We start from the raw sequence: 9,028 nt of genomic DNA on the forward strand, positions 1-9,028 counted from the left end.
ACTGACACCGTTAGAAAGTCAATGAAATGTAGTTTTTGAAACTGTCGCTATTTCTTCAGGGCGCAATAACGGCTAGGATTGGTCCCGCAGCAAAAAAATGACTTTCTTATCTTAATTCTTGAATGAAGCGCTACCACAGCGCCCAGTGTAATCGCTCAGTTTCGGCAATCATGTCAAATTAAGAAGAATGTTATTTCTAAGAGTCCAATTGTCTCACTTTCATATTTATAAGGTCACAGTCCATACTCAGTTCAATTAATTCCCACAGTCAATCGTTTCGCTGTTAAAAGCCATACAACTTAGTAATACCTGAAAAATATCAAGAAATACATGTTGGTAGGAATATGTGACTCAAGCGTTGTAACTCAAACGGATTGATACTGTTAAAAAGTGAATGAAATGTAGTTTTTGAAACTGTCGCTATTTCTTCAGCGCGCGATAACGGCTAAGATTTGTCCCACAGTAAAAAAATGACTTTTTTATCTTAATTCTTAAATGAAGCGCTACCACAGCGCCAAGTGTAGTCGCTGAGTTTCGGCAATCATGTCAAATTAAGAACTATGTTATTTCTTGGAATCCAATTGTCTCATTTATTACATTCATCAGGTCACAGTCCAAAGTTAGTTCAATTAAGTCCCACAGTCAATCGTTTCATTGTTAAAGGCGATGCAACCTAGTAATATCAGAAAAATATCGCTAAATTCATGTTGGTACGAATATGTGACGCAACCGTTGTAACTCAAACGGACTGACACCGTTAGAAAGTCAATGAAATGTAGTTTTTGAAACTGTCGCTATTTCTTCAGGGCGCAATAACGGCTAGGATTGGTCCCACAGTAAAAAATGACTTATTTATCTAAATTCTTAAATGAAGCGCTACCACAGCGCCCAGTGTAATCGCTGAGTTCCGGCAATCATGTCAAGTTAAAAAGAATGTTATTTCTTGGAGTCCACTTGTCTCACTTATAACATTTATAAGGTCACAGTCCAAAGTTAGTTCATTTAAGTCCCAACGTCAATCGCTTCATTGTTAAAGGCGATGCAACCTAGTAATATCGGAAAAATATCGCTAAATACATGTTGGTACGAATATGTGACCCCACCGTTGAAACTCAAACGGACTGACACCGTTAAAAAGTCAATGAAATATAGTTTTTGAAACTGTCGTTATTTCTTCAGCGCGCGATAACGGCTAGGATTGGTGCCACAGTAAAAAAATGGCTTTTTCATCTTAATTCTTAAATGAAGCGCTACCACAGCGACCAGTGTAGTCGCTGAGTTTCGGCAATCATGTCAAATTAAGAAGAATGTTATTTCTAAGAGTCCAATTGTCTCACTTTCATATTTATAAGGTCACAGTCCATACTCAGTTCAATTAATTCCCACAGTCAATCGTTTCGCTGTTAAAAGCCATACAACTTAGTAATACCTGAAAAATATCAAGAAAAACATGTTGGTAGGAATATGTGACTCAAGCGTTGTAACTCAAACGGATTGATACTGTTAAAAAGTCAAGGAAATGTAGTTTTTGAAACTGTCGCTATTTCTTCAGCGCGCGATAACGGCTAAGATTTGTCCCACAGTAAAAAAATGACTTTTTCATCTTAATTCTTAAATGAAGCGCTACCACAGCGCCAAGTGTAGTCGCTGAGTTTCGGCAATCATGTCAAATTAAGAACAATGTTATTTCTTGGAATCCAATTGTCTCATTTATTACATTCATCAGGTCACAGTCCAAAGTTAGTTCAATTAAGTCCCACAGTCAATCGTTTCATTGTTAAAGGCGATGCAACCTAGTAATATCAGAAAAATATCGCTAAATTCATGTTGGTACGAATATGTGACGCAACCGTTGTAACTCAAACGGACTGACACCGTTAGAAAGTCAATGAAATGTAGTTTTTGAAACTGTCGCTATTTCTTCAGGGCGCAATAACGGCTAGGATTGGTCCTACAGTAAAAAATGACTTATTTATCTAAATTCTTAAATGAAGCGCTACCACAGCGCCCAGTGTAATCGCTGAATTCCGGCAATCATGTCAAGTTAAAAAGAATGTTATTTCTTGGAGTCCACTTGTCTCACTTATAACATTTATAAGGTCACAGTCCAAAGTTAGTTCAATTAAGTCCCACAGTCAATCGTTTCATTGTTAAAGGCGATGCAACCTAGTAATATCAGAAAAATATCGCTAAATTCATGTTGGTACGAATATGTGACGCAACCGTTGTAACTCAAACGGACTGACACCGTTAGAAAGTCAATGAAATGTAGTTTTTGAAACTGTCGCTATTTCTTCAGCGCGCGATAACGGCTAGGATTGGTGCCACAGTAAAAAAATGGCTTTTTCATCTTAATTCTTAAATGAAGCGCTACCACAGCGACCAGTGTAGTCGCTGAGTTTCGGCAATCATGTCATATTAAGAGCAATGTTATTTCTTGGAGTCCAATTGTCTCATTTATCACATTCATCAGGTCACAGTCCAAAGTTAGTTCAATTAAGTCCCGCAGTGAATCGTTTCATTGTTAAAGGCGATGCAACCTAGTAATATCAGAAAAATATCGCTAAATTCATGTTGGTACGAATATGTGACGCAACCGTTGTAACTCAAACGGACTGACACCGTTAGAAAGTCAATGAAATGTAGTTTTTGAAACTGTCGCTATTTCTTCAGGGCGCAATAACGGCTAGGATTGGTCCCGCAGCAAAAAAATGACTTTCTTATCTTAATTCTTGAATGAAGCGCTACCACAGCGCCCAGTGTAATCGCTCAGTTTCGGCAATCATGTCAAATTAAGAAGAATGTTATTTCTAAGAGTCCAATTGTCTCACTTTCATATTTATAAGGTCACAGTCCATACTCAGTTCAATTAATTCCCACAGTCAATCGTTTCGCTGTTAAAAGCCATACAACTTAGTAATACCTGAAAAATATCAAGAAATACATGTTGGTAGGAATATGTGACTCAAGCGTTGTAACTCAAACGGATTGATACTGTTAAAAAGTGAATGAAATGTAGTTTTTGAAACTGTCGCTATTTCTTCAGCGCGCGATAACGGCTAAGATTTGTCCCACAGTAAAAAAATGACTTTTTTATCTTAATTCTTAAATGAAGCGCTACCACAGCGCCAAGTGTAGTCGCTGAGTTTCGGCAATCATGTCAAATTAAGAACTATGTTATTTCTTGGAATCCAATTGTCTCATTTATTACATTCATCAGGTCACAGTCCAAAGTTAGTTCAATTAAGTCCCACAGTCAATCGTTTCATTGTTAAAGGCGATGCAACCTAGTAATATCAGAAAAATATCGCTAAATTCATGTTGGTACGAATATGTGACGCAACCGTTGTAACTCAAACGGACTGACACCGTTAGAAAGTCAATGAAATGTAGTTTTTGAAACTGTCGCTATTTCTTCAGGGCGCAATAACGGCTAGGATTGGTCCCACAGTAAAAAATGACTTATTTATCTAAATTCTTAAATGAAGCGCTACCACAGCGCCCAGTGTAATCGCTGAGTTCCGGCAATCATGTCAAGTTAAAAAGAATGTTATTTCTTGGAGTCCACTTGTCTCACTTATAACATTTATAAGGTCACAGTCCAAAGTTAGTTCATTTAAGTCCCAACGTCAATCGCTTCATTGTTAAAGGCGATGCAACCTAGTAATATCGGAAAAATATCGCTAAATACATGTTGGTACGAATATGTGACCCCACCGTTGAAACTCAAACGGACTGACACCGTTAAAAAGTCAATGAAATATAGTTTTTGAAACTGTCGTTATTTCTTCAGCGCGCGATAACGGCTAGGATTGGTGCCACAGTAAAAAAATGGCTTTTTCATCTTAATTCTTAAATGAAGCGCTACCACAGCGACCAGTGTAGTCGCTGAGTTTCGGCAATCATGTCAAATTAAGAAGAATGTTATTTCTAAGAGTCCAATTGTCTCACTTTCATATTTATAAGGTCACAGTCCATACTCAGTTCAATTAATTCCCACAGTCAATCGTTTCGCTGTTAAAAGCCATACAACTTAGTAATACCTGAAAAATATCAAGAAAAACATGTTGGTAGGAATATGTGACTCAAGCGTTGTAACTCAAACGGATTGATACTGTTAAAAAGTCAAGGAAATGTAGTTTTTGAAACTGTCGCTATTTCTTCAGCGCGCGATAACGGCTAAGATTTGTCCCACAGTAAAAAAATGACTTTTTCATCTTAATTCTTAAATGAAGCGCTACCACAGCGCCAAGTGTAGTCGCTGAGTTTCGGCAATCATGTCAAATTAAGAACAATGTTATTTCTTGGAATCCAATTGTCTCATTTATTACATTCATCAGGTCACAGTCCAAAGTTAGTTCAATTAAGTCCCAACGTCAATCGCTTCATTGTTAAAGGCGATGCAACCTAGTAATATCGGAAAAATATCGCTAAATACATGTTGGTACGAATATGTGACCCAACCGTTGAAACTCAAACGGACTGACACCGTTAGAAAGTCAATGAAATATAGTTTTTGAAACTGTCGCTATTTCTTCAGCGCGCGATAACGGCTAGGATTGGTGCCACAGTAAAAAAATGGCTTTTTCATCTTAATTCTTAAATGAAGCGCTACCACAGCGACCAGTGTAGTCGCTGAGTTTCGGCAATCATGTCATATTAAGAGCAATGTTATTTCTTGGAGTCCAATTTTCTCATTTATCACATTCATCAGGTCACAGTCCAAAGTTAGTTCAATTAAGTCCCACAGTCAATCGTTTCATTGTTAAAGGCGATGCAACCTAGTAATATCAGAAAAATATCGCTAAATTCATGTTGGTACGAATATGTGACGCAACCGTTGTAACTCAAACGGACTGACACCGTTAGAAAGTCAATGAAATGTAGTTTTTGAAACTGTCGCTATTTCTTCAGGGCGCAATAACGGCTAGGATTGGTCCCACAGCAAAAAAATGACTTTCTTATCTTAATTCTTGAATGAAGCGCTACCACAGCGCCCAGTGTAATCGCTCAGTTTCGGCAATCATGTCAAATTAAGAAGAATGTTATTTCTAAGAGTCCAATTGTCTCACTTTCATATTTATAAGGTCACAGTCCATACTCAGTTCAATTAATTCCCACAGTCAATCGTTTCGCTGTTAAAAGCCATACAACTTAGTAATACCTGAAAAATATCAAGAAATACATGTTGGTAGGAATATGTGACTCAAGCGTTGTAACTCAAACGGATTGATACTGTTAAAAAGTCAATGAAATGTAGTTTTTGAAACTGTCGCTATTTCTTCAGCGTGCGATAACGGCTAAGATTTGTCTCACAGTAAAAAAATGACTTTTTCATCTTAATTCTTAAATGAAGCGCTACCACAGCGCCAAGTGTAGTCGCTGAGTTTCGGCAATCATGTCAAATTAAGAACAATGTTATTTCTTGGAATCCAATTGTCTCATTTATTACATTCATCAGGTCACAGTCCAAAGTTAGTTCAATTAAGTCCCACAGTCAATCGTTTCATTGTTAAAGGCGATGCAACCTAGTAATATCAGAAAAATATCGCTAAATTCATGTTGGTACGAATATGTGACGCAACCGTTGTAACTCAAACGGACTGACACCGTTAGAAAGTCAATGAAATGTAGTTTTTGAAACTGTCGCTATTTCTTCAGGGCGCAATAACGGCTAGGATTGGTCCCACAGTAAAAAATGACTTATTAATTGAAACTTTAAATGAAGCGCTACATCAGGGACCAGTGTAATCGCTGAGTTTAGGCAATCATGTCAAATTAAGACGAGTGCTATTTCTTGGAGTCCAATTTTTTCACTTATCACATTTATCTGGTCACAGTCAAAAGTTAGTTCAATTAAGTCCCACAGTCAATCGTTTCACTGTTAAAAGAGGTGCAACCTAGTAATATCAGATGAATATCGCTAAATACATGTTGGTAGGAATATGTGACTCAAGCGTTGTAACTCAAACGGATTGATACTGTTAAAAAGTCAATGAAATGTAGTTTTTGAAACTGTCGCTATTTCTTCAGCGCGCGATAACGGCTAGGATTTGTCCCACAGTAAAAAAATGACTTTTTCATCTTAATTCTTAAATGAAGCGCTACCACAGCGCCAAGTGTAGTCGTTGAGTTTCGGCAATCATGTCAAATTAAGAACAATGTTATTTCTTGGAATCCAATTGTCTCATTTATTACATTCATCAGGTCACAGTCCAAAGTTAGTTCAATTAAGTCCCACAGTCAATCGTTTTATTGTTAAAGGCGATGCAACCTAGTAATATCAGAAAAATATCGCTAAATTCATGTTGGTACGAATATGTGACGCAACCGTTGTAACTCAAACGGACTGACACCGTTAGAAAGTCAATAAAATGTAGTTTTTGAAACTGTCGCTATTTCTTCAGCGCGCGATAACGGCTAAGATTTGTCCCACAGTAAAAAAATGACTTTTTTATCTTAATTCTTAAATGAAGCGCTACCACAGCGCCAAGTGTAGTCGCTGAGTTTCGGCAATCATGTCAAATTAAGAACAATGTTATTTCTTGGAATCCAATTGTCTCATTTATTACATTCATCAGGTCACAGTCCAAAGTTAGTTCAATTAAGTCCCACAGTCAATCGTTTCATTGTTAAAGGCGATGCAACCTAGTAATATCAGAAAAATATCGCTAAATTCATGTTGGTACGAATATGTGACGCAACCGTTGTAACTCAAACGGACTGACACCGTTAGAAAGTCAATGAAATGTAGTTTTTGAAACTGTCGCTATTTCTTCAGGGCGCAATAACGGCTAGGATTGGTCCCACAGTAAAAAATGACTTATTAATTTAAACTTTTAAATGAAGCGCTACATCAAGGACCAGTGTAATCGCTGAGTTTAGGCAATCATGTCAAATTAAGACGAGTGCTATTTCTTGGATTCCAATTTTTTCATTTATCACATTTATCAGGTCACAGTCAAAAGTTAGTTCAATTAAGTCCCACAGTCAATCGTTTCACTGTTAAAAGAGGTGCAACCTAGTAATATCAGATGAATATCGCTAAATACATGTTGGTAGGAATATGTGACTCAAGCGTTGTAACTCAAACGGATTGATACTGTTAAAAAGTCAATGAAATGTAGTTTTTGAAACTGTCGCTATTTCTTCAGCGCGCGATAACGGCTAGGATTTGTCCCACAGTAAAAAAATGATTTTTTCATCTTAATTCTTAAATGAAGCGCTACCACAGCGCCAAGTGTAGTCGTTGAGTTTCGGCAATCATGTCAAATTAAGAACAATGTTATTTCTTGGAATCCAATTGTCTCATTTATTACATTCATCAGGTCACAGTCCAAAGTTAGTTCAATTAAGTCCCACAGTCAATCGTTTCATTGTTAAAGGCGATGCAACCTAGTAATATCAGAAACATATCGCTAAATTCATGTTGGTACGAATATGTGACGCAACCGTTGTAACTCAAACGGACTGACACCATTAGAAAGTCAATGAAATGTAGTTTTTGAAACTGTCGATAATTTCTTCAGGGCGCAATAACGGCTAGGATTGGTCCTACAGTAAAAAATGACTTATTTATCTAAATTCTTAAATGAAGCGCTACCACAGCGCCCAGTGTAATCGCTGAGTTCCGGCAATCATGTCAAGTTAAAAAGAATGTTATTTCTTGGAGTCCACTTGTCTCACTTATAACATTTATAAGGTCACAGTCCAAAGTTAGTTCAATTAAGTCCCACAGTCAATCGTTTCATTGTTAAAGGCGATGCAACCTAGTAATATCAGAAAAATATCGCTAAATTCATGTTGGTACGAATATGTGACGCAACCGTTGTAACTCAAACGGACTGACACCGTTAGAAAGTCAATGAAATGTAGTTTTTGAAACTGTCGCTATTTCTTCAGCGCGCGATAACGGCTAGGATTGGTGCCACAGTAAAAAAATGGCTTTTTCATCTTAATTCTTAAATGAAGCGCTACCACAGCGACCAGTGTAGTCGCTGAGTTTCGGCAATCATGTCATATTAAGAGCAATGTTATTTCTTGGAGTCCAATTGTCTCATTTATCACATTCATCAGGTCACAGTCCAAAGTTAGTTCAATTAAGTTCCACAGTCAAACGTTTCATTGTTAAAGGCGATGCAACCTAGTAATATCAGAAAAATATCGCTAAATTCATGTTGGTACGAATATGTGACGCAACCGTTGTAACTCAAACGGACTGACACCGTTAGAAAGTCAATGAAATGTAGTTTTTGAAACTGCCGCTATTTCTTCAGGGCGCAATAACGGCTAGGATTGGTCCCACAGCAAAAAAATGACTTTCTTATCTTAATTCTTGAATGAAGCGCTACCACAGCGCCCAGTGTAATCGCTCAGTTTCGGCAATCATGTCAAATTAAGAAGAATGTTATTTCTAAGAGTCCAATTGTCTCACTTTCATATTTATAAGGTAACAGTCCATACTCAGTTCAATTAATTCCCACAGTCAATTGTTTCGCTGTTAAAAGCCATACAACTTAGTAATACCTGAAAAATATCAAGAAATACATGTTGGTAGGAATATGTGACTCAAGCGTTGTAACTCAAACGGATTGATACTGTTAAAAAGTCAATGAAATGTAGTTTTTGAAACTGTCGCTATTTCTTCAGCGCGCGATAACGGCTAAGATTTGTCCCACAGTAAAAAAATGACTTTTTCATCTTAATTCTTAAATGAAGCGCTACCACAGCGCCAAGTGTAGTCGCTGAGTTTCGGCAATCATGTCAAATTAAGAACAATGTTATTTCTTGGAATCCAATTGTCTCATTTATTACATTCATCAGGTCACAGTCCAAAGTTAGTTCAATTAAGTCCCACAGTCAATCGTTTCATTGTTAAAGGCGATGCAACCTAGTAATATCAGAAAAATATCGCTAAATTCATGTTGGTACGAATATGTGACGCAACCGTTGTAACTCAAACGGACTGACACCGTTAGAAAGTCAATGAAATGTAGTTTTTGAAACTGTCGCTATTTCTTCAGGGCGC

This window comes from Hydractinia symbiolongicarpus, chromosome 2 (genome assembly GCF_029227915.1).
Source record: "Hydractinia symbiolongicarpus strain clone_291-10 chromosome 2, HSymV2.1, whole genome shotgun sequence".
Taxonomy (NCBI): Eukaryota; Metazoa; Cnidaria; class Hydrozoa; order Anthoathecata; family Hydractiniidae; genus Hydractinia; species Hydractinia symbiolongicarpus.